The sequence below is a fragment of the Artemia sp. Qi Xiang Cuo genome, chromosome 14 (assembly GCF_049724085.1).
Source record: "Artemia sp. Qi Xiang Cuo chromosome 14, ASM4972408v1, whole genome shotgun sequence".
NCBI lineage: Eukaryota > Metazoa > Arthropoda > Branchiopoda > Anostraca > Artemiidae > Artemia > Artemia sp. Qi Xiang Cuo.
The window spans coordinates 7,444,527-7,469,666 of record NC_142807.1 but is presented as its reverse complement, the minus strand read 5'-3'; the positions used below and the strand labels follow the sequence as shown (position 1 = coordinate 7,469,666).

The window sequence follows — 25,140 nt, the reverse complement described above, 5'->3', positions numbered from 1 at the left end:
TTAATTGTTCAGCAAAGATTAATTTGTTGTTTGCAGTTAAGGTGATATCAACATTTGGCCATTTCAAAGTTAATCTACCAGTTTAATCTACTTTAAAAAACTTTAGTTTGGAAAGTCCAGAATTCTTGAAATATGCATGTCCTACTTAATATGATTAGAAGTTTGTGATGCCAATGAGTTTAACATGTTTCATTAGAATTTTGGTTGGGGTAGGAATTCCATGCTAATTATGGAGGGGTTCAGAGAGAATATTTTGTATTTCACAGCTTTGGATCTATTTGAAAGAAAACATATGTAAAATTTGCTAAGAGAGGGTGTACTTAAAATTTGTTCAGTGGTTAATGAATTAGGGTGTCGTGATCAAACAAATCAAATGTTTCAAAATATGAACATAGCATGATGCCAAGCGGCAGTTCCTCAGATGATGGAAAAATCTAGCACCTAGAATGAAATCAGTAAAACTACAATTAAAAACAACTTTTTTCCATGTTGAATTTTTTTTCATCAAAACCTTTCATTGCTGAGAAAGTATCCATAAATTTGGCAACTATGTTTTCATCAGAATTTTGACACTAATTGTTTCTCATCAGTTTTACATGTGCAGTGAAGTTTTGACAGAGTCACCAATATTTTGACAGGGTCTGTTGTTGTCTGTCAAAAATTTTGACATGGTTACTATAAGATATTGATAGAAGCCAATATCTACATTTGAATTTAGCTGAAGGAAGATTTTTAGACACTTGGAGCATAGTTTCATCAATAGGCCTGTAATATTAGCTGCCATTTTAACTTAATTCTATCAAGAAAAGGTCAATATGGCGGCATTTTACAGAAGATCAGCTGTATTTTGATGCATTGGTGCTGATCCTAACTTTTTTTTTTTTTTTTTAAAGCAAGTAATGACGGTTTGAACATTACATAGCTGAAAAATTGTCAGGAGCTCATTTTGTGTCAAAACAGGAAACTGATTGAATTGAATATTCTTTTAATACCTGGGTGTCTTGGGTATAGTTTACATGTTTTGCATTCTCAAAATATAACAAAGGCTTCAAGAGATGGTGTTTCAAGTCATAACTAAGCAGAGTTATCCTGTTTCTAAGAAAAAATTCAACAGTGGCTCCAAAATTGCACTGTCAAATCATTGGTACCTTTACCTTACACAACATTCAAAATTCATTTAATATTAAACTGTAAAAAATTATCCATCATTTGTACAGAAACATAATTTTAATTAAAACAGCTAAACCACCATTTTTTTGCTGGGCTCTATTTTTATGAAAGAATTGGTATTCTTTTACATCAATTTTATTTGCAGAATTTTTATCTAAGAAAGTCTCACAAAGGCCTAAAATATCAGTACCGAAATCAAATAAAAACTTTTCAATCACATCCTGAATGCTCACCCATCCCTGACAATGCCAGAACAATATCCTTCTAAAATAAGAATTCTTTTGAATTAATTCATTAAAAAATACATATTTGTTTGGTTGAATATTAAAAGAATGTAAAATATTAAGAGCTAAAGGATCTTGAAAAACCGAATTCAATAAAACTGACCTACTTTCTAATTCTTGTAACCTTGATAATAGGATTTCATTCAAAACACTATTCATTATCATAATATTAAGTTACATTTGTTACTGTTCTGCAAATATTCACATGTAAAAACACTTTATTTTTTCAAAGCAAAGTAGTCAAAACACAAATTATCCTGCTAAAGTGTGTGTAGGTTTTGGAATTTTGTCTAGTACTGCTATTGGCAGCTTTGGAACTTTATGCATACCTTTCGAGACCTATGTAGGCCTAGACAGATTTTTAAGATAGATAAAAGCAAAGACAAGGAAACATGTTATTAGAAGATAAGTAGCAGTGAGAATTACACGTGACAGTGAAAATCAGAATTTGTCAAAAACAACAATGGAGAACAAAGAATTGTGCAGTCAGCAGTCACGAAAAAGCGAATATCAGACAGCATCAAAATGAAAGTGAAGAACAAAGAACTGTGCTATTAGAAGACCAGCAACTGCGAGAACAAGAGTAAATCAAAAATGAAAGTGAAGTAGAAAAAAATATTATGTTAGATGAACAATGCTATAGCAATCTTCAACATCAGTAAACTCTGGTGAAAAACCCAGTACAAAACTATAAACATGCAGTAAGCTATGCAAGTCATAATTAAAAGTCATTGGGACCATTCAGGGTTGTACGTATTTTCTGTGGAGTTGTCAGTTTTCCCAAGGAAAAAGCAGCCTACAAAGGTGATTCATTTGGAGGTTGCTGTTTGCTTTGTCAAATTGCATTGTCATCTCCAGAATTTCCACTTCGGCCTGATGACCATCCTCTTGGCAAAAAAGGAGGAGGAAACAAATTGGCTTGGCCTTTTATATTACATCACTTGCTCTCTAAAGAGTTCTACAAATAATTTCGAAACTTGAATTTAGACAAAATATTTTGTGAGGCACAAAATACTATGCCAAAGTTCATATTAAGATGCAAGAAGTAGAGGATGATGTAAATGACTGCTCTCAGTATAACCCACAGTTAAGACATATTGTGTTTTGTGGTAAAGGAACAATGTTAAAACTTAAACCGAACAGAAATTATTCCGTATATGAAAGGGGCTGTTCCCTCCTCAATACCTTGCTCTTTATGCTAAAGTTTTTATTGTTTTAAAAAAAAGAGTTGTGAGACAAAGTCAAACTTCAGTGTAAAGAGCAAGCCGTCGAGGAGGGGACAGCCCCTTTCATATATGGAATAATTTTTGTTCGTTTTAAGCTTTATGTCGCTTTTTACTTTCAGTTAAAAAAAAGCTTGTTTTTTTAGTTAATTTCTGAACGTTTTTGAATTAATGCAGATTTGATTTTGGCTCACCATAAATGAATAATTAAAACGAAATTCGCATATTAATTTTCCTTTTTTTTTGGCTAATTGGCTTTCTCGAAATTTTGTTCTGACGTAACTTACGAATTAACTTACGTAACGAATTTCTATAATCATATGTTTTTATTACGTATATTAGGGAGTTTGCTCCCTATTCAATACCTTGCTCTTTACGCTAAAGTTCGAATTTTGTTCGAATCACAAACCCCTGAATCACAAAGGCTGGTTAATTAGAATAGATAGCTCTTTTGAAAGTACTAAAAAAAACTTTAGCGTAAAGAGTGAGGTATTGACTAGGGGGCGAACCCTCTCATATATGTAATAATTTCTGTTTGTTTTAATGTTGCTCCTTATTTTCAGTTGAAAAAAACTTGTTTTTTTATTTAATTTCTGATTGTTTTTTAAATAATGCTGGAAAATCTGGCGCCCCCTTCATGGAAATGTTCCTTACCCCAAGGAAAGATCCCCCCGTAACCCCTACTCCGACCCCGACCCCCCACTAGAAAAAAAATCCTCCTGAAAACACCTGCACACTTCCCAATAACCAATACTATATACAAAAAATGGGCAAAGTTTATAACTTTCGGTCCTTCCCCCGGGAACAGTGGGGGATTGAGTCATCCTCAAAGACCTATTAATTATATTTTAGACTATGCTGAACAAAATGGCTATCTCAAAATTTTGATTGGGCGACTTTAGGAAAAAAAATGAGCGCTGGAGGGGGCCAAGTTGCCCTCAAATTTTTTTGGTCACTTAAGACGGGCACTAGAACTTTTAATTTCTGTTCGAATGAGCCCTCTCACGATATTCTAGGACTACTGGATCGATACGATCACCCCTGGGGAAATAAAAACAAATAAACACGCATCTATGATCTTTCTTCTGGCAAAAAATACAAAATTCCACATTTTTGCAGATAGGAGCTTGAAACCTCGATAGTAGGGTTCTCTGATACGCTGAATCTCATAGTGTGATTTTCATTAAAGTTCTATGACTTTTAGGGGCTGTTTTCCCTTTTCGAAAATAAGGCAAATTTTCTCAAGCGCGTTACTTTTGATGGATAAAACTAAACTTGATGAAAATTATATATTTGAAATCATCATAAAAATCTGATTCTTCTGATGTATCTATTGGTATCAAAATTCCTTTTTTTAGAGTTTCGGTTACTATTGAGCCAGGTTGCTCCTTACTTACAGTTTGTTACCGCGAACTGTTTGATAAAGGCCCCTAAAGTCCCTTTTCTTGCTTTTGTTTAAAGCTTAGTGTCCTGAAGGCTACCAATACCTTTGCCAAAACTGCTAAACGTAAGAAGAATGTTACCACAAAGCTAACGCCAAATCTGCTTCATCTCTTGGCAGTATCTTACATGGAGAGTGTGAAACCAGCAAAACTGTCCATGCACCTAGGTGCTTACATAGTGTGGGATGAAACAACAGTTGCAGAAATTACATGGGCTTTGAAGATGATTGAGTTTTACTATTCTGGGATATCTGCAGACGAAATAGGAGATATATTTGGAAAAATGTTGCAAGATACAGTGGTGAAAAGCTTTTCCTTTAGGCTAGCTAAGTTCGCTTATTTTTTAACCAAAGCTCTTGGATTATATTTTTTTGAAGACCCTTGATGAAGTTGGCAGAAAGCAGTTGTTGAAAGCGTTAACTTTTTTTCTATCCCAATGAAGTTCCAAAGCCAGTTTCTTCTTACAGTTTATTATATATTGCTAGGAAGCTACCCATCGTGTCGCAAAAGAACATGTTAGTTGACGAGTTTAAGCTATTCCAGTTATCCGGACTTCCACTGGAGCCGGGAAAAATCGACTACAAGCAGAACACCATGATCCAGGGAGGAAAATTTTCAAACCTGTATGAGTTGTAGAAAAATGCTTTGACCACTTCACACGAGTCTGCCAGCATTGAGTGGTGTTTCTCCCTTTTTGGGTGAGTTCTCAGCAAAGAAAAAGCTTTGATGAATGATTGAAATTTGAATGCAAAACTCTCTGTGATAGATAGGTTGAGCATATTTGGAGGACATTTGCAAAATGTTGCTGTCACTGAAGACTTGATGAAACTAGCCAAATCCGCTAAAAAGAGCTATGATTTCTACCTACAACAGGAAAAAGCTTTGAAAGAAAACTAAGAAAGAATGGCAGGATTTGGAGGCAAGAGAATAACTAGGAGAGCAGCAGCTCGCTGAAACCTCTTTGAAAGGACAGACAATAAAGACTCTCCAAGAATCTCTCAAAGAAAAATAAAAAAGAAGCGTTTGGTTCCAAGGAATAGGCCGCAGATGAGTTACTGAAGGAAAGCTCATAACTTGCTGAAAAAAGACACTAAAAAGAAGGACAAGGTTGAGATACAGCTAACGCAGGCTATGATCAATTGGACTATAAGAATAAGCAGCATTTAGAGTCAAATCAACAGTTAATGATCACATCTCTGTTTCAGTAGAAGGCAGTGCAAAAATATGGAACCAAATTGGTTGTGTGTTCTATTTACAGTACCCTTATCTTTTTCATAATATTTTTGTATTTGATATTTTGTATTCAAAAGTAAATTGTTCAGAAAAAAGAAGCCAAAAGCTCCTTCCATGACATGATGATTCCCTGGTGGTTGGTTTGTTAATTATCACTTGGCCTTGGATCGTGGAGAAATGTCCGCAAATGATCATTCTCATTGTTTGTGTCCAGAATGGTTCCTAGAGGGGTCCATTTTTTGACAAAAAAGAGGTCCCTAAGTTCTATATTTCACCAATTGAACCTGTGGCTGCCCTGGTTTACTTAATTTCTTGTAAAAAAAAAAAAAAAAAAAAATCTCCCACTCAGTTTGGTTTCTTGGGAGGTAGGTCAACAGAGCAAGCAGTAGCTTCTTTACATCATTTCCTATCAGAGGCTATGGATCACATTATCAGTTGGAAAATATTGTTTTTGAAATTATAAAGGCTTTTTATACAATGGACCTTGCTCTTCTTCTTGATAAGTTGAACAATACAGGAATTTGTGGAATAGCTCTTGACTTAGTGATATGGTATTTATCTGAAAGAATTTTTAAAGTCTTAGTTGGGAAGGAATCATCTTATATTTTTTCCACTAGAAAATATAGGGGCACCTTAGGGGTCTATATTGGGGCCAATACTTTGTAATTTATATAAATGATCTTCCAAATTGCATGCCTTTGGAAGAAGAATTACCGATACTATTTGTGAATGACACAGCAATTAGTTTGAAGGTGAGTAATGAAGAGGACCTACGATTGTCCCTCGAAACTGTTGCTTTGAATGTAAATTCTTGGTTTCATGCTAATCAACTAATGCCTAACTTAGAGAAGTCGGAATTTATTGTTTTTTAGAGAAGTTCAAGGTCACTGAGGTATGCCTCATTTTAAATTGTTAATATTGGAATTTCTTCCATAAAAAAAGTGAATGCATTTAAATATTTATATTGATTCGGCTTTGTTGTTTAAAGCACTTATTAGTAAATACATGGCAACAGTGTCCATGAATCTTGGTTGTTTGCATAGATTAAAGTTTCTGTTTCCATACCAGATTATGAGGACTTCATATTTTTCATTAGTTGAATGCTAATTTCAATATTGCCTGAGCGTGAAATTTTGGAAGGGTAACTACCTCCGGGAAAGTTATTATGTTGGTAGGACTCCTGGATGAGAATTCAAGAGAAACTTTCCAAGAACAGTTGAACGCTAAACTTGAGAGTTTAAAATTTGACAAAGTAGAAGATGGCTAGAATAATTTGAAAAAACAATTTGTGAAGCTGCTGATGGTGTCTTAAGGAAGAAAGATGTGACTGCAGCTAGTAATATTATTGAAAAAGCTTTATATTTAATAGAGGAGAAGGGGCTTGTACAAGAATTATCTGAATGGTAGATCCTATGAAAATGTAAAGTACGAAAAGTACTGTAAAGACGGCATAATAGTAAAATATTGTACTGGCATGTTAATAAATTGAGAGGGAGTAGTCAGTCCAGACTTGTCCCAATCAAAGATAGAAATAGGACCACAATTAGTGATAAGGAAAGAGTTATGAGAGATGAGCAGAATATTTTGAGAGTGTGCTAAACCCATATATTGTTGCAGGAACAGATATAGAGGAAAGTGAAGGTTTGTTTTACCTTGGATGTGAAGGAAGATTTGTTATGTGAGGGAGAATCAGTGACAGTATTGAAAGGATCAAAAAATAATAACGCTTCTGGGGCTGATAGTTTGGTAAATGAGTTTCTTAATTATGGTGAATCTGAGGTTAGAAATAAGTTACTGAAGATTATGAATATGATTTTTAAAAAAGGGGAAGTACTTACAAGTTTAAGAAAACTTTTATTAAACCACTATAAAAAAGGTGATAAAAGTGAGCTTGGTAAATATTAAGGCATTAGTCTGGTCTCTGTATGTAGCAGATTACTTAGTAATATGATACTTTTTAGACTGAGAGATCATGTAGACAAAGTTTTAAGAGAAGAACAGTATGGTTTTAGAAAAGGTAGAGGATGTGTTTACTAAATCTTCACTCTTAGGCTAATAATTGAGAAGTGCCTGAGTTGTCAAACGCCTTTGGTCTTCAGTTTTATAGATTATGAGGAAGTATTTGATTCTGTTGATAGAAGAGCTTTACAGATGTTTTATCCTTGTATGGTATATCAGATAATTACATTAAAGTGATTAGTGTTATGTACGAGAATAACACGGCTGTGGTTAAGGTAGAAAATGAAGATAGCTGCTGGTTTTGTATTAAATCAGGAGTTAAGCAGGGTAGTGTTTTATGTTCGATTCTGTTGATAGAAGAACTTTGGAAAAGGTATTATCCTTGTATGGTATATCAGACAAATATATTAAAGTAATTAGTGCTATATACGAGAATAACACTGCTGCGGTTAAGGTAGGAAATGAGGTTAGCAGCTGGTTTTGTATTAAATCAGGAGATAGCAGGGTTGTGTTCTATCCTCCTTTATACGGATCATTTTGACGGACTTTGTCTTAAGGAGCACAGGAAAGGCATTGGGAGACCACGGAATCAAATGGGGAGGAAAATACTCCTGGAATTAGATTATGCTGATGACTTAAGCGTCCTAGATGAAAATGTGAGCAAAGTGAATGACCTTCTAGAGAATTTGCAAGCTCAGGGTGCTAGAATAGGCTTGAAAATTAATGTTAAGAAGACTAAGTCACTAAGGCTAGGAACAAGTGAAGATTAAAAGGTGACGATGGGTAACGAAAAGATTGATCATGTGGGCATCTTCATTTACCTTGGTAGTATAATTAGCAAAAACAGGGGGAGCAGTGAAGATGTTAAAAGTAGAATAGCCAGGGCTCAGGGTGTTTTTTCACAGTTAAAAAAAGTTTGGAAGAAAATGTTTTCCAGAGAAATTACCTATGGATTGTTCTGGGTACCTGGCTGACTGACCGTGTTTCAAACAGTAGGCAGAAAAACAAAAAAATGTGTTTCAATCCTGCTTCCTCGGCCTATGATGAAAGATAGTTTGAGATGGCTAGGGCACGTTCCACGGATGAAGGATGACAAATTCCCGAAGATTGTCTTTTTTGGCTAACCGTCTAGGGCTAAACGGAAAGCAGGTCGTCCTCGTCCGGGGTGGGGCGATGCCATAAAGAAAGATTTAAAGGAAATGGGAACTTTCTGGGAGGGTTTAAAGAGGGAGGCTTTGAATAGATTGGGATGGAAAAGAAGCGTGCGTAGCTCTGTTGGCCTCAAGCAGCTTATTTCTGCGGGGAGTTGTTAGTAGTAGTAGTTTGGATGTTTCCTTTCACATTTACGAGGTCTCCAAATAGTTCAAAATAAATCAGTAAGAATCCTGTACCATTTTAACACACCCTTGGAAGACAGAAAATTTGTTTGAAACTAAAATATCTTTTTATTTCTCGATATTCTTGATTTGCTACAAATGTATCAAACAGTTCGTGGTAACGAACTGTAAGTAAGGAGCAACCCAGCCCAATGGTAACCGAAAGTCTAAAAAATGGAATTTTGATACCAATAGATACATCAAAAGAATCAATTTTTAATGCTGATTTCAAATATATAAGTTTCATCAAGTTTAGTCTTACCCATCAAAAGTTAATTGCCTGAGAAAATTTGGCTGATTTTCAAAAAAAGGGGGAAAGACCTCCTAAAAGTTATAGAACCTTAATGAAAATCACACCATCATATTCAGCGTATCAGATAACCCTACTGTAGAGGTTTCAAGCTCCTATCTACAAAAATGTGGAATTTTCCATTTTTTGCCAGAAGAAAGATCACGGATGCGTGTTTATTTGTTTTTTTTTTTGTTTTTTTTTTTTTTTTTTAACCATGGGTGTTCGTATAGACCCAGTGGTCCGTTAAAATAGTGGGAGGGCTCAGTTGAAAGAAAATTAAAAGTTATATTTCCATTTTTAATTGACAAAAAAAAATGGAGGGCAACTAGGCCCCCTCCCACGCTCATTTTTTTCCCAAAGTCACCCGATCAAAATTTTGAGATAGCCAATTTTGAGAAAATATGATAAAAATTTCTTTTAGGATGACTTGATCCCCCAAAGTCCCCAGGGGGATGTCTTAAATTTATTATCTTTAATAATTGTTAAATTTTATTTTTTTTTATTTGTAAGTATAATGACTTTTTCTGTGGTTATTTTTTCTGGTTGGTGGGGGAAGGAGAGGGTCGGGGGCTATATGGAAGGATCTTTCCATGAAGGAAGTTTTCATGGGGGAAGGGACATTGCTATGAAGGGGCGCCGGATTTCCCAGCATTATTAAAGAAAAAGATCAGGAATTAAATACAAAAAAACAAGTTTTTCAACTGATCAACTGATTGTGATTAAGAGGTCATTTTTAAAGAACTGGAAAAAAAATTCGAACTATAGTTTAAAGAACAGGGTATTGACTAGGGGGCGAACCCCCTAATATACGTGTTAAAAATTTATGAATATAGAAGTTCGTTACGTAAGTTAATTCCAAGTTACGTATATTTATTACTAATAAAAACGTTCGTAAATAAAATTAAACAAGTTTCGAGAAAGCCATTTAACCAAATATAATATGCAAATTTTGTTTTAGTTATTCATGTACGATGAGCCAAAATCAAAACCTGCATTAATTCAAAGGAGTTCAAAAATTAAATAAAAAAAACAAGTTTGTTTAACTGAGAGTAAGGAGCGACATTAAAACTTAAAACCAACAGAAATTATTCCGTATATGAAGGGGCTGTCCCCTCCTCAACGCCTCGCTCTTTACGCTAAAGTTTGACTTTCTCACAACTCTATTTTTTAAACAATAAAAAAACTTTAGCGTAAAGAGCGAGGCGTTGAGGAGGGGACAGCCCCTTCATATACGGAATAATTTCTGTTCGTTTTAAGTTTTAACGTCGTTCCTTACTTTCAGTTAAAAAAACTTGTTTTTTTTATTTAATTGCTACAAAAGGATTAGAGAGGAAAGGATTAGTAGCAATATCAATCTGTATCAATTTGTAGCAATATCAATTTGTAGCAATATCAATCTTGATATTGCTACAAAAGGATTAGAGAGCTAAAAAAGATTTGAGAGGAACCATTAGAAAAGGTTGGACAGCAAACTTATGGTTAATTTTTGTTTCAAATCGAAGCCATTTTAAAGTGTTTCTGGCTATTTCAATATCTGTGTGCTCTGTCTTAGGTTACAGCTGTCACTGCAACCATGGTATATAGAAAATCTATTGAATAGGGATATTGTTTGTTGTTTTTCACATTAGTATATCGTCTTCTAGTATAATTAAAGAGTTTTAATAGAAAGGCGAAATTGATTTCATAATAACATTGGCATTGATGCTGAAACAATATCAGAGGCAAGATGTAGCGTTGCCTATAGTAAAGGCCAGACGGCTCCAATGTTTTATTTTTTTTTCCCCAGGGGAACTTCATATGGAAATGGTCGTCGTAGAAACTTCAAAGGGGGCTCATTCGATTGGAAATCGAGAGTTCTAGAAAATTATTGGAGGGCAGCTAGCCCCCCCTACCACGCCCATCATTCTCCCAAACACATCCAATCAAAATTTTGAGATAGCCATTTTGTTCAGCATAGTTGATTTCCTTATAGAAAATATATTTTTGAGGCATATTTTATGCCCTGGGAGCATATAAGGTTCTTATAGAAGGCGTTGTCGTAGAAAATTCAAAACAGGCATTCGATTGGAAATTCAAAGGACTAGTGCCGTTTTTAATAGTAAAAAGTGATTGGAGGGCAACTAGCGCCCCCCCCACGCCCATCATTTCCCCAAACACATCCAAACAAAATTTTGAGAGAGCCATTTTGTTCAGCGTAGTGGATTTCCAGATAGAATATATGTTTTTGGGGAGGACAGACCCCCCCCCCCCACAACCCTCAGGGCAAGGGTTTTAAGTTATGCCTAGGGGCATATAAGGTTTTAGAGAAGGCGTTTTCGTAGAAACTTCAAAAAAGGCTCATTCGATTGGAAATTCAAAGGGATAGTGCCCTTTTTAAGAGTCGAAAGTGATTGGAGGGCAACTAGCCCCCCCCCCCCCACGCCCATCATTCCGCCAAACACATCCAATCAAAATTTTGAGATAGCTATTTTGCTCAGCGTAGTAGATTTCCAGGTAGAAAATATATTTTTGAGGAGGACAATCCCCCACAACCCTCAGGGCAAGGGTTTTAAGTTATGCCCTTGCGGCATATAAGGTTTTTATAGAAGGCGTTGTCGTATAACCTTCAAAAAAGGATCCTTCGATTGGAAATTCAAAGTGCTATTGCTCTTTTTAATATTAGACAGTGATTGAAGGCACATAGCCCCCCCCCCCACGCCCATCAATCCTCCAAAAACATCGAGTCAAAATTTAGAGATAGCTATTTTGTTCAGCGTAGTTGATTTCCAGGTAGAAAATATATTTTTGAGGAGGACAATCCCCCACAACCCTCAGGGCAAGGGTTTTAAGTTATGCCCTAGGGGAATATAAGCTTTTTATTGAAGGCGTTGTCGTAGAAACTTCAAAAAAGGCTCATTCGACTGGAAATTCAAAGGGCTACTGCCCTTTTTAATAGTCGACAGCGATTGGAGGGCAACTAGCGCCCCCCCTTACCCATCATTCCCCCAAACACATCCAATCAAAATTTTGAGAGAGGCATTTTGTTCAGCGTAGTTGATTTTCAAATAGAAAATATGTTTTTTGGAGTACACTCCCCCACAACCCTCAAGGCAAGGGTTTTGAGTTATACTTATAAGGTTTTATAGAAGGCGGTGTCTTAGAAACTTCAAAATAGTCTCATTCGATTGGAAATTTAAATGTCTAGTTCCCCTTTTAATAGTCGAAAGTAATTCTAAGGCAACTGACACCCCTTTCACGCCCACCATTTCCCTGAACACATCGAATCAAAATTTTGATATAGCCATTTTGTTCAACGTAGTTGAAAGTTCTGGAAATTATAGATAGATCGTGTATTTCCAAGGCCCAAGAGCCATATACACACAAAAATTTATGAAAAATAAAGAAATCACAACAGAACAAATTACGAAACACACATTAATATGATACATAGCAAAAAATACCTTATTGTAATTTATCGAGAAAATAAGTGTAATTCCATAAAATAAATAATAGTAGAGAGGCCTCATGAGCTGGTGTCACTCACCCCTGCTGCCACCTACAACTTTTTTTTACATAATTTATGTCTGTTTGTTGTCATTGAGAATGAAAAAACTGGATTTTTCTCACTTTGATGGATGTTTTCTTGGATGGTTATGGGGGTTGGTCAATTTATTTGATGTTTTTCATGGATGTCAACAGTAATTTATGTCTGTTTTATGGTTTTTGTCAGTGAGAATGGAAAAACAGTATTTTTCTCACTTGAAAAAACAGAAATTTTCTCACATTGATGGTTGTTTCATGGACGGTTGTGTGTGTTGGTCAATTTATTTGATGTTTTTCATGGATGTCAACAGTAATTTATGTCTGTTTTATGGTTTTTGTCAGTGAGAATGGAAAAACAGAATTTTTCTCACTTGAAAAAACATGAATTTTCTCACTTTGATGGATGTTTCTTAGAACGGTTATGTGTGTTGGTCAATTTATTTGATGTTTTTCATGGATGTCAACATCAATTTATGTCTGTTTTATGATTTTTGTCAGTGAGAATTGAAAAACAGGAACTTTCTCACTTTAATAGATGTAGAAAGCATTTTTTGTATGTTTTTGTGATTTGTACATTGAGAATTTGAAAAAAAACGACCAGTATAGCAATTTATGGATATTTTATTGTTTTTGTCCCTGAAAATGGAAAAAAATGTAGTTTATACCATTAATAAATGTCAACAACAATTTATGTCTCTTACCTAAAACCAGTCAATAAACAAATTGTTTCCGGGCAAAGTTTAATAATGTCGAACAGGCACTGTCAATCATTAATCAAATTGTTTCCAGGCGAAGTTTAATAATGTCTGACAGGTGATGTCAAGATTGATTGATATGTTACGAAAGGGGAATTAATTTGTTGTTTCTAAGGGGAATTATTGATTCAAGAAAGGGGAATTAATTTGTAGTTTCTAAGGGGAATTATTGATTCACGAAAGGGGAATTAATTTGTTGTTTCTAAGGGGAATTATTGATTCACGAAAGGGGAATTAATTTGTTGTTTCTAAAGAGAATCGTTTCCGAGCGAATGTTTTGATCTTAGCGCTGAAGTGATTAGCGCGCGAAAAGGTTTCTTTGTAATTTTAAATGTGAAAGCACAGGGATGCCAAAAACAAAAGGAACTCGCTGAAATTACGTTTAGGGATTATTTGGGCGAAAACGTTTTAGCCATTATATGGAATTATTTCGGCGAAACAGTTAGAGACATTTTAAAAGATGATTTAAAAGATGATTTTTGAAGAGAATTTGAGGGTAAAACTCTGTGGTCGTTATAATACACAAGTTGTATTTTAACAGTGTCGTGAGGTCCTCTACCCCAACCCCAAAGGCGCCGCATACCCCCCCCCCACCCCGAAGGAAGCCCCCCGGGCCCCAAAGGTCCACCGGGCTCCCAAAGGACCAATCGGCCCTCAAGTGCCCCCCCGACCCCCAAAGGCCCTTGCCAGACCTCCAAAGGCCCTCCCCGGGCCTCCAAAGGCCCTCCCCCAGTCCCCAAAGGTCCACAGGGCTCCCAAAGGGCCACCCCGCCCTAAAGGGCCCCCCAGACCCCCCAAGGACCCCCGGAGCCCCAAAGAACCCCCGGAGCCCCAAAGGCCCCTGAGCCCCCATTTTTTAATACTTTTTTATGGCTTTATTATATCTTTTCAGAACAAGTTATTTTCTTAATGTCCATCCTAAACCCATTTTACAAGTTCTTTTCACCCACAACTTTACTATACTGATTTTTGAATGCTCCAACACCAAGCAATACTTTTCAATGGCATTTCAGAACAAGTTCTTTTCTTAATGTCCCTCCTAAACCCACTTTACAAATTGAAGTACCCATTCTTTACACCCACAACTTTACTTTACAGCTTTTTTGAATGCTCCAACATCGAACAATAATTTTCAAAAGTCATTTCACAACAAGTTATTTTCTTAATGTCCATCCTAAACCCATTTTGACAGTTGAAGAACCAATTCTTTAAATAAACAACTTTACTTTACATCTTTTTGAATGCTAAAAACAACCCAAAAATTGTCAAATGCAATTAAGAACAGTTTACTTTCTTAATGACCGTTCTAAACCCATTTTACAAATTGAAGTACCCATCCTTTTCACCCACAACTTAGTTATAGGTACGTAAGAGTTTGAATTTTTACCTTAGAGACATAGCTTAGAGTTTTAGTTTGGTTTAGTTTTAGTTAAAAGTTTAGAGTTTTTTTTTAGCTTAGAGTCTTAGCTTAGAGTTTTATTCAGAGTTCTAGTTTAGTTTAGTTTAGTTACAGTTCAGAATTTAGAGTTTTAGCTTAGAGTCATAGCTTATAGTTTTACTTAAAGTTGTAGTTTGGTCAAGTTTTAGTTAAGAGTTTCGAGTTTTAGCTTAGAGTCTTAGCTTAGAGTTTTTGTTAGAGTTGAAGTTTAGTTTAATTTTAGTTAAGAATTTGATGTTTTACCTTTGAGTTTCAGTTAGAGTTCTAGTTTAGTTTAATTTTAGTTAAGAGTTTAGAGTTTTTATCTTATAGTCTTAGCTTAAATTTTTAGTTTGGTTTTTTTTTAGTTAAAAGTTTAGAGTGTTTTTTTTGCTTAGAGTCTTAGCTTAGAGTTTTTGTTAGAGTTCTAGTTTAGTTTACTTTAAGTTAAGAGTTTAGAGTTTTTAGCTTAGAGTCTTAGCTTATAGTTTTATTCAGAGTTATAGTTTAGTTTATTTACAGTTCAGAATTTAGAGTTTTAGCTTAGAGTCATAGCTTATAATTTTACTTAAAGTTGTAGTTTGGTTAATTTTTAGTTAAGAGTTTCGAGTTTTATCTTAGAGTCTCATCTCAGAGTTTTTGTTAGAGTTCTAGTTTATTTTTGTTTTATTTTAGACTTCAGAGTTTTACCTTAGAGTCTTAGCTTAGAGTTTTATCTATAGTTGAATTTTATTTTAGTTACAGTTGAGATTTTATAGTTTTATCTTATAGTCATACATTAGAGTTTTACTTAAAGTTTTATTTTGGCTAAGTTTTAGTTAAGAGTTTCGAGTTTTAGCTTAGAGTCTTAGCTTAGAGTTTTTTGTTAGAGTTCTAGTTTAGTTTAATTTTAGTAAGAGTTTGATGTTTCACCTTTGAGTTTCAGTTAGAGTTCTAGTTTAGTTTAGTTTTAGTTAAGAGTTTGGTGTTTTACCTTAGAGTCTTAGCTTAAAGTTCTAGTTTAGTTTAGTTTTACTTAAGAGTTTAGAGTTATAGCTTAGAGTCTCAGCTTAGAGTTTTTGTTAGAGTTCTAGTTTATTTTAGTTTTAGTTAAGAGTTTAGTGTTTTTAGCTTAGAGTCTAAGCTTAGAATTTATGTTGAAGTTCTAGTATAGTTTAGTTTTAGTTTAGAGTTTTAGCTTAGAGTCTTAGCTTAGAGTTTTTGTTAGAGTTGAAGTTTAGTTTAGTTTTAGTTAGGAGTTTAGAGTTTTTTTTTGTTAGAGTTCTAGTTTAGTTTAATTTTAGCTAAGAGTTTGATTTTTTACCTTTGAGTTTCAGTTAGATTTCTAGTTTAGTTTAGTTTTAGTTAAGAGTTTAGAGTTTACCATAGAGTCTTAGCTTAGAGTTTTAGTTAGAGTTCTAGTTTAGTTTATTTTTAGTTAAATTTCAGAATTTATAGTTTTAGCTTAGAGTCATAGCTTAGAGTTTTACTTAAAGTTATAGTTTGGTTAAGTTTTAGTTAAGAGTTTAGAGTTTTTAGCTTAGAGTTTTTGTTGAAGTTCTAGTTTAGTTTAGTTTTAGTTAATAGTTTAGAGTTTTAGCTTAGAGTCTTAGCTTATAGTTTTGGTTAGAGTTGAAGTTTAGTTTAATTTTAGTTAAGAATTTGATGTTTTACCTTTTAGTTTCAGTTAGAGTTCTAGTCTAGTTTACTTTTAGTTTAGAGTTTACAGTTTTTTAGCTTAGAGTCTTAGCTTAGAGTTTTAGTTGGAGTTCTAGTTTAGTTTAGTTTTAGTTAAGAATTTAGAATTTTAGCTTAGAGTCTTAGCTTAGAGTTTTTGTTAGAGTTCTAGCTTATTTTAGTTTTGATTTCTAGTTTAGTTTACATATAGTTAAGAGTTTGGAGTTTTACCTTAGAGACTTAGCATAGAGTTTTAGTTTAGTTTAGTTTTAGTTAAGAGTTTTTTAACTTAGAGTCTTAGCTTAGAGTTTTTGTTAGAGTTCTAGTTTAGTTTTGTTTTAGTTAAGAATTTTGAGTTTTTTAGCTTAGAGTCTTAGCTTAGAGTTTTTGTTAGAGTTCTAGTTTATTTTAGTTTTAGTTAAGAGTTTAGAGTTTTTAGCTTAGAGTATTAGCTTAGAGTTTTTTTTGAAATTTTAGTTTAGATTAGTTTTAGTTAATAGTTTAGAGTTTTAGCTTAGAGTCTTAGCTTATAGTTTTTGTTAGACTTTAAGTTTAGTTTAGTAATAGTTAGGAGTTTAGAGTTTTAGCTTAGAGTCTTAGCTTATAGTTTTTGTTAGAGTTCTAGTTTAGTTTAGATATAGTTAAGAGTTTTGAGTTTTACCTTAGAGACTTAGCTTAGAGTCTTAGTTTAGTTTAGTTTTAGTTAAGAATTTTGAGTTTTACTTTACAGTCCTAGCATAGATTTTTTGTTAGAGTTCTAGTTTAGTTTAGTTTTAATTAACAATTTTGTGTTTTATAAGAAATTATAAGCATAGAATTTTCGTTATAGCTATAGTCTTTTTTAGTTGTAGTTAAGAGTTTAGAATTTTATCTTAGAGTCTTAGCTTAGAGTTTTAGTTTAGTTTAGTTTTAGTTTAGAGTTTAGATTTTTTAGCTTAGAGTCTTAGCTTAGAGTCTTTGTTAAAGTTGAAGTTTAGTTTAGTAATAGTTAAGAGTTTAGAGTTTTTAGCTTAGATACTTAGCTTAGAGTTTTAGTTTATTTTAGTTTTAGTTAAGAGTTTAGAGTTTTTTAGCATAGAGTCTTAGCATAGTTTTTGTCGAAGTTCTAGTTTAGTTTAGTTATAGTTAAAAGTTTAGATTTTTATCTTAGAGCCTTAGCTTAGAGTTTTTGTTAAAGTTGAAGTTTAGTTTAGTAATAGTTAAGAGTTTAGAGGTTTAGCTTAGAGTCTTAGATTTTAGTTTTAGTTTAGTTTAGTTCTAGTTAAGAGTTTAGAGTTTTTAGCTTAGAGTCTTAGCTTTGATTTTTTGTCAGAGTTATAGTTTAGTTTAGTTATAGTTAAGATTTTAGAGTTTTTAGATTAGAGTCTTAGATTAGAGTTTTAGTTTAGAACAAGTTTATTTAAGAATTTCGAGTTTTATCATAGAGTCTTATCTTAGGGTTTTTTAGAGTTCTAGTTTAGTTTAGTTTTAGTTAAGAGTTTAGAGTTTTAGCTTAGAGTCTTATTTTAGGGTTTTTTGTTGTAGTTCTAGTTTAGTTTAGAGTTTTAGCTTAGATTCGGAGTTTTAATTAGAGTTCTAGTTTAGTTTAGTTTTAGTTAAGAATTTAGAGTTTTAGCTTAGAGTGTTGGCTTAGAGTTTTTGTTAGAGTTCTAGTTTAGTTTAGTTTTTGTTAAGAGTTTATAGTCTTAGCTTAGAGTTTTTGTTAGAGTTCTAGTTAAGTTTAATTATAGTTAAGAGTTTGAAATTTTACCTTAGAGACTTAGCTTAGAGTTTTAGTTAAGTTTAGTTTTACTTAAGAGTATAGAATTTTAGCTTAGAGTCTCAGCTTAGAGTTTTTGTTAGAGTTCTAGTTTAGTTTTAGTTAAGAGTTTAGTGTTTTTAGCTTAGAGTCTTAGTTTAGAGTTTTTGTTGAAGTTCTAGTTTAGTTTAGTTTTAGTTCACAGTTTTAGCTTAGACTTAGAGTTTTAATTAGAGTTCTAGTTTAGTTTAGTTTTAGTTAAGGGTTTAGAGTTTTTAGCTTAGAGTCTTAGATTAGTTTTATTTAGAGTTATAGTTTAATTTAGTTTTAGTTAAAAGTTTAGAGTTTTAACATGGATTCTTAAATTAGAGTTTTATTTATAATTAAAGTTTAGTCTAGTTGCAGTAAAGAATTTAGAGTTTTATCCTAGAATCATAGCTTAGAGTTTTACTTAAAGTTATAGTTTGTTTAATATTTAGTTAATAGTTTCGAGTTTTAGCTGATTCTTAGCTTACAGTTTTTTGTTAGAGTTCTAGTTTAGCTTAGTTTTACTTAAGAGTTTAGAGTTTTACCTTAGAGTCTTAGCTTAGAGTTTTTGTTAGAGTTCTAGTTTAGTTTAATTTTAGTTAAGAATTTGATGTTTCACCTTTGAGTTTCAGTTAGAGTTCTAGTTTAGTTTACTTTTAGTTAAGAGTTTAGTGTTTTACATTAGAGTCTTAGAATAGAGTTTTAGTTAGAGTTCTAGTTTAGTTTAGTTTTACTTAAGAATTTAGAGTTTTAGCTTAGAGTCTTAGCTTAGAGTTTTTGTTAGAGTTCTAGTTTATTTTAGTTTTAGTTAAGAGTTTAGAGTTTTTTGCTTTGAGTCCTTTGCTTAGAATTTTTGTTGAAGTTCTAGTATAGTTTAGGTTTAGTTAATAGTTTAGAGTTTTAGCCTAGAGTCGTAGCTTAGAGTTTTTGTTAGAGCTCTAGTTTAGTTTAGATATAGTTAAGCGTCTAGAGTTTTTGTTAGAGTTCTGGTTTAGTTTACTTAAGAGTTTAGAGTTTTATCATAGAATCATTGCTTAGAGTTTTTGTTGAAGTTTTAGTTTAGTTTTAGTTACGAGTTTAGAGTTTTTTAACTTAAAGTCCTAGCTTAGAGTTTTTGTTAGAGTTCTAGTTTAGTTTAGTTTTAGTTAAGAGTTTGGTGTTTTACCTTAGAGTTATAGCTTAGAGTTTTAGTTAAAGTTCTAGTTTAATTTAGTTTCAGTTAAGAGTTTAGAATTTTAGATTAGAGTCTTAGCTTAGAGTTTTTGTTAGAGTTCTAGTTTAGTTTAGTTTTAGTTAAGTGTTTAGAGTTTTTAGCTTAGAGTATTAGCATAGAGTTTTTGTTGAAGTTCTAGTTTATTTTAGTTTTAGTTTAGATTTTATAGTTTTAGCTTAGAGTCTTAGCTTAGAGTTTTTGTTAGAGTTTTAGTTTAGTTTAGTTTTAGTTAAGAGTTTTGAGTTTTACCTTAAAGTCTTCGATTAGAGTTTTAGTTAGGGTTGAAGTTTCGTTTAGTTTAGTTATAGTTAAGAGTTTATAGTTTTAGCTTAGAGTATTAGCTTAGAGTTTTAGTTAGAGTTATTGTTTATTTTAGTTTTACTTAAGAGTTATAGCTTAGAGGTTTAGCCTAGAATCTTAGCTTAGAGATTTAGTTAGATTTGAAGTTTAGTCTAAACTAGCATAACCACAAAATTACACAATATTGCATAGAAATACCAAACCATAGGTTAGATTAGGTTAGGTTAGGTTAGAGGTTAGTTTTCTCCACGTTTAAGCTAGGTTATAGTAGGTTAGTTTATCATGAGCGCTCATGTTACGCTAACCTAAAATAACCTAACTTAAACGTGGAGAAAACTAATCTCTAACGTAACCTAACCTAAACTAAAGTTTTTGTATTTCTATGTAATATTGTGGAATTTTGTGGTTCTGCTAGTTTAGACTAAACTTCAACTCTAACTAAATCTCTAAGCTAAGATTTTAGGCTAAACATCTAAGCTATAAGTCTTAAGTAAAACTAAAATAAACAATAACTATAACTAAAACTCTAAGCTAAGACTCTAAGCTAAAACTATAAACTATTAACTATAACTAAACTAAACGAAACTTCAACCCTAACTAAAACTCTAATCTAAACTTTAAGGTAAAACTCAAAACTCTTAACTAAAACTAAACTAAACTAAAACTCTAACAAAAACTCTAAGCTAAGACTCTAAGCTAAAACTATGAACTATTAACTAAAACTAAACTAAACTAAAACTTCAACAAAAACTCTAAGCTAAGACTCTAAGCTAAAAACTCTAAACTCTTAACTGAAACTAAACTAAACTAGAACTCTAACTAAAACTCTAAGCTATGACTCTAAGGTAAAACACCAAACTCTTAACTAAAACTAAACTAAACTAGAACTCTAACTAAAACTCTAAGCTAGGACTTTAAGCTAAAAAAACTCTAAACTCGTAACTAAAACTAAACTAAACTAAAACTTCAACAAAAACTCTAAGCTATGATTCTATAATAAAACTCCAAACTGTTAAGTAAACTAAACCAGAACTCTAACAAAAACTCTAAACTAAGACTCTAAGCTAAAAACTCTAAATTCTTAACTATAAATAAACTAAACTTCAACTCTAACTATAACTCTAAGCTAAGACTCTAAGCTAAAACTCTAAACTCATAACTAAAACTAAACTAAACTAAAACTCTATGCTAAGTCTCGAAGGTAAAACTCCAGACGCTTAACTATATCTAAACTAAACTAGAAATCTAACAAAAACTCTAAGCTACGACTCATAAGCTAAAACTCTAAACTATTAACTAAACCTAAACTAAACTAGAACTTCAACAAAAACTCTAAGCAAAAGACTCTAAGCCAAAAAATCTAAACTCTTAACTAAAACTAAAATAAACTAGAACTCTAACAAAAACTCTAAGCTAAGAATCTAAGCTATAATTCTAAACTCTTAACTAAAACTAAACTAAACGAGAAATCTAACTAAAACTATAAGCTAAGACTCCAAGGTAAAACACTAAACTCTTAACTAAAAGTAAACTAAACTAGAACTCTAACTAAAACTCAAAGGTAAAACATCAAATTCTTAACTAAAATTAAACTAAACTAGAACTCTAACAAAAACTCTAAGCTAAAATTCTAAACTCTTAACTAAAACTAAACTAGAACTCTAACTAAAACTCTATGCTAAGACTCTAAGGTAAAACACTAAACTCTTAACTAAAAGTAAACTAAACTAAAACTCTAACTGAAACTCAAAGGTGAAACATCAAATTCTTAACTAAAATTAAACTAAACTAGAACTCTAACAAAAACTCTAAGCTAAGACTCTAAGGTAAAACTCTTAACTCTTAAGTAAAACTATGCTAAACTAGAACTCTAACAAAAACTGTAAGCTAAGAATCAGCTAAGACTCGAAACTCTTAACTAAATCTTAACCGAGACATAACTTTCAGTAAAATTCTAAGCTAAGAATTTAAGCTAAAACTCCAAATTCATTACTGCAACTAAAATTTAACTTTAAGTAAAACTCTAAGCTAAAACTCTATGGTAAAATTCTAAACTATGAACTAATATTAAATTAAAATAGAACTCTATATAAAATTAAGCTAAGACTTTAAGATAAAAAATATAAACTTTTAACTAAAACTAAACTAAACTATAAATCTAAATAAAAACGTAATTCTAAGACAAATTTCTAAACTAAAACTAAACTAAAATAGAAAATCAACAAAAACACAACGCTAATAATATAAGCTAAAAATACTAAACTAATAAATAAAACGAAACTAAACTAAAACTCTAACAAAAACCTTCGTATGAAAGGGATGTTCGTATAAACTTCAGAGAGGGCTCATTTGATTGGATATTGAAAGTTCAAGCTCATTTTTTAATATTCAAAAGAGATCCGAGGGCAGCTAGCCCCCCCCACGCCTTCTTTTTCAAAACCCATCTGATGAAAATGTTGAGATAGACATCTTATTAAAAATAGTTCAAAGGTCGGATAAGAAAAATCCGGTGTCAATAGAACCCCCCAGGGCACAGGGGAATGCGTTCTAAGTTATGTCGACACAACCCCCCAGGGCCCAGGGATAGGCGTTGTAAGTTATACTCAAGGGATATATATGGTTCTTGTAGAAGGGATACTCGTATAAACTTCAGAGAGGGCTCATTTGATTGAAAATAGCAAGTTCTAGTTCACTTTTAAAGAGTCAAAAGAGACTGAAGCTTAATCCAGTCCCCCACGCCCTTTTTCCCCAAACCCATCCGATTAAAATTTTGAGATAGCAATTTTGTCAAAAATAGTTCAAAAATCAGATAATAAAAACTCCGAGGTTGGCACAAACCCATTTTCTACTTTGATATTGTTACTTTGATATCAGTTTTGATATTTTGATGAATATTTGATTTTTTTTAAACTTTGATTTGAAATAAGGAATTTTGAAAAACTCGAAATTTTTTGCAATCAAAAACGAACAAAAATTAATTAAAAAAAACTTTACTAAAAATAAGTTTTTCAAAGAAAAGTAAAGGCCATTTTAAACTTAAGCTCAGCAGATACAAATACCTTTTAAAATTCAAACTCAAAACGACCAGAAATTACTATTACAGAATAAATGAAAAACCCAACACGAACAGAAATTAAATAAACAATCATAGCAAAAACATACAACAAGTTATAATATAAATGAATAAATAGATCTAAAGCGAGTAATGCTTAGATTGAATATGAATATCAAGCTTAGCAAGAAAAAGAAATGTTCCTATTGAAGCATAAATGAAACTTAAAACGAGCAGAAATTAAATAAACAATCAATGCAAACAAACATACAATAGATATTAATGTAAATTAATAATAAAATCTTAAAACGAGTGAAACTTAAATTGAATATGCAAATCAAGCTTGAAACGAACAAAAATCACCACAAACAAGAGTTTGGGTATGACCTCCTTCTCTCACTGTAAAACTCTAAAATCTGCTGCGTCATTGGCGCTTTACTTAAAACTATGTGCCTCTTGAATTGTCTTGGAAAGTTTAAACAACATCAAATTGAATATTTAATGTATAATGATATTAAATGTTGAAAGATCCATCAGTTCAAGAATTTATTTCACAGTAATTGTATTTTTATTTTCAATACTGTAAGAACTGGAAAAGAAAATATTTGTAATATAATCCGTTTTCAGTTAAGCGCCAATGAAGCAGTAGGCTTTTGGTTTTTATTTACAGTTAGGAAAGGAGGCAGTATCCAAACACTTATTTGTAGGGAAATTATATTCGTCTTTAACAACTTTAAAAAGAGCTAATAAATTAAACTGAATATTTGATGTATAATGATATTAATTGCTGAAAGCTCAACAGTTCAAAATGTTATTTTAATTTTTATTTTCAATTTTAAGTATAAAAGAAAATATCTGTCATAAAATTGGTTTTCTGTAAAGCGGCATTGACGCAGTAGGTTTTAGACTTTAACAGTGAGAGAAAGAGGTCATACCCAAACTCTTGTTTGTGGGAATTTTTGTTCGTTTCAAGCTTGATTTGCATATTCAATTTAAGTTTCACTGGTTTTGAGATTTATTTATTAATTTTACATTTTGGGTTTCATTTATTCTTTAATTGTAATTTCTGGTCGTTTTTAGTTTGAATTTTAAAAGGAATTTGAATATGCTGAGCTTAAGTTTAAAATGGCCTTTACTTTTCATTGAAAAACTTATTTTTCGGAAAGTTTTTTTTTAATTAATTTGTATAAAAAAGTAATTAAAGGCAAATTTAGACCTTGTCTTAAGTGGTTCTTACCAGTTTAACCTTAGTTAACCGAGTTGTCCTCATAAGTTAACCTAAACAGTTGATTGATTTTTCAGAATTATGTAAGACAAATATTGTTACGTTTTAGTGGACCTTAAAAGACTAAAGACTAATTTTTCTGGAAATGTTTCTTAAACTGCTTGGATTTCACTTTAAATTTGAATTTTAAATCCTTTAGAAGGTAATTACTTATTTTTTCACTGATTAATAAAATGCTATAGTATAATTCTTTCGCGATCTAATTTTAGGTCTATTGTCACATTCTTGAAGCCCTAAAAGTAAGAACAACTAGATACATCCTTTTGAAAATACATAATGGCATATACATAGTGGGCCTACACTTTGCAGGGTTTTAAGCATTAAAACCATGAATAAAGCTGTCATTTCAGGAGTTAAATCAAATTTTCCAACCTAATAGTTTTTGGCTTGAAAAATTTACTAAAAGAATGCAGCTAGCAGCCGTAACAGCTAATAGAATAAGGTTTCGCTTTTTTACCGTGAAAGTTTATTATAACTTAAAATCAACAACTGCGCTTTAAAAATAGTTACATCAAAAAGGCAGTGTATGAATTTTGGTCCCTCTTCTTAAAAGAAAAGAAATAGCCAGATTCCTAATGCCTTTGACTGCTAAAGGAGTTGAGCCTGTGCTTTCAACTGTATTAAGATAAAATGTGCTTTGCAGTGGTTAAAAGTCATTATTAGTCATCAGTATATCACTATATTTTTTGTATTTTAGGACTCTCTTGACTAAAATCTGTGTCGTATCAAAGTTTAAATGATAGTATTATGCTTCTCATAATTTGCATTAAGTCTATTCATATATCTTTCATGTACTTACAACAAATTCCGAAAATGGCTGATCTCATCACGCTTTCTGAGGATTCTTTCATTAAAAAAGGTAATTCTATACATTTAACTTATTTGTCATTAAGTGGTCATAAGAAAAAAAAAATATAACGGCATATGTTCTTGGATCTAAGGATTAAGAGCTAGGGGGTAATATAAATGGCTTATTTGTGTAGCAACACACATTTAAATTCAGATTATTAGCTTTTATTTTTAAATTTAGTGAGACAAGTAATCATCCTGTAGATAATTTTTCAGTCAATCTTTTCTGTCTGCAGGTATGATGAACGATATATTACTACCAAAGTAAGGGTAGTCCTGTGGCTTCAGGTGGAAATATCAAGTTACAAGACATGTAAGAGATGAATAAAGTTAGTTAAATTCAGCCA

At 32.3% G+C, this 25,140-nt stretch overlaps 1 protein-coding gene across 1 annotated transcript in view; it reads left to right on the top strand.

Moving 5' to 3' along the window:
• LOC148944080 (uncharacterized) overlaps positions 1 to 25,140 on the top strand; it is a 152,467-nt gene that overhangs the window by 45,267 nt on the left and 82,060 nt on the right. The gene's annotated exons all lie outside the window — the stretch shown is intronic.